This window comes from Atta colombica, unplaced genomic scaffold (genome assembly GCF_001594045.1).
Source record: "Atta colombica isolate Treedump-2 unplaced genomic scaffold, Acol1.0 scaffold111, whole genome shotgun sequence".
In the NCBI taxonomy this organism is placed as follows: domain Eukaryota; kingdom Metazoa; phylum Arthropoda; class Insecta; order Hymenoptera; family Formicidae; genus Atta; species Atta colombica.
Genome location: NW_017259197.1, coordinates 1941441 through 1943173, shown reverse-complemented (window position 1 = coordinate 1943173; position 1733 = coordinate 1941441). Strand labels below are relative to the sequence as shown.

Genomic DNA, 1733 nt, shown 5'->3' with positions numbered 1-1733 from the left:
TACATAATATATATATATTATAATTAATACACATATTAGTAATATATCTTTTTTATACATATGCATATATATATTAAGAGTTTGCATATATAAAATTATTTACATATAAGTCAGAACATGTATTCTATTTTATAAATAAAATTTAAATACTTTGATCTTTAAATACTGAATACTTTACAAAGATCTAATAAATCAATTATATTAAATGTCTACAAACATAAGTATTGCTACGTTTTTATTTATCGTTTTACAGAATTTCATTTCCTGCGCGATGAATTCTGTACTATACATATACAATGCGGTAAAGTCAAACAGGACAATTCTAACGAAATAATCGTGATAAAGCAACGAATTACAAGCTTTAATTACAAGCTTTCGAGATCTACGATGTTCGCATTGGAAACATTACTGCTCCGTTTCGGTTGTAATTTCGAACTAAAAATAAAAAGCTCAACGCATGGAAATGTAAATCAGTACAAACAATAATTATCACAATAAAAAAATATTTCTCTACTTGTCCTATATAATTCAAGCGTGAATACACGAAACACGTGCGAAAGCGAAAAATTACATTGAGATGCACAATCTAACAAGTTATCGTTGCCTAATAAATAAATACGTATTATAGATCCGTATTATTGTTATTTAGAAAGCTTTTCAACTTAGTGGTATTTCGCAAACACCCGGTTTAGTCTACGGATGGAATAAGCGCGCGACCTGGACCTTTGGACGATAAAGTTAATGGACTTCATTTACATTGCATAATTGCGACGAAAACGGAGCCAGCACTCAAATTATACGCAAGGACCAACGACCAGAACCAACAGCAAAGGTACCCTTTGAATATTCGGTATGCTTAAAACACTCATTTATACTGTACACGTCTGTTAAGTATACCACGGATTTGAGAATTAATTGACTACAGACGTAATGTTTAAATATATTTTTATTGCATTAAGTTATCATAAAATTTATAATAGAAAGAATAAGTTACGATTAATTAGGTATATTTTAATTTAAATATGTTTCATTTACGTTCTTTTTGTATGATTTATCATCCTATGTCTCAACAATTTATCTTAAAATTATGTAATAAATATATTTTTATTTTTATTTGCAAAAATCTCCACAAAATCTGTAATATTAATAAATAAATAAATCGCTAAAGAACATTAAGTAAAAGTATTAAAACACTGCATTTGTTCTTTAATCTTATCAATGCAAACACTCTGCATACTAGATTTGCATATATTCAAGTAATATTTGTAATTGGATTACAGATGTAAAATAAAGTCAAATGACCTTTTTTTCATGAAATACGTTTTTGTGAAAAATAACATATAATAAACAATAAACTCCGCTTTTGTTTTTTTTTTAGATACATATTTTTAGATACATATTTTTAGACACATATTTAATATAATAATTGGTATTAAATTTGGCAACCATATTAATCATTTTTATTTAAATATGAAATACAGTTTGTAATTTAAAAAAAAATGTTAATTATTTTTTTAACGAAATTTATAATTTTAGTCATTCCCTAAACTTTCGAAAGTCATTATAGAAGAATCTGAAATTTCGTCCTTGTTGACATTATGTTGCTATAATTTTCCTTATTCTAAACTCTATCAGAAATAGTTTCTTTGTTAGATGTTGGTGTTACTTTGAAGAGCAATGAATTGTTGTAAACTGTGCAATTTTAAATGTGCAATATATAAAAACAGATAAAT

General features: G+C 26.0%; 1 protein-coding gene across 1 annotated transcript in view; it reads right to left on the bottom strand.

Annotated features, from left to right (window-relative positions):
* Positions 1-1733, bottom strand: part of LOC108693911 (serine-rich adhesin for platelets-like) — a 21184-nt gene that overhangs the window by 18423 nt on the left and 1028 nt on the right. The gene's annotated exons all lie outside the window — the stretch shown is intronic.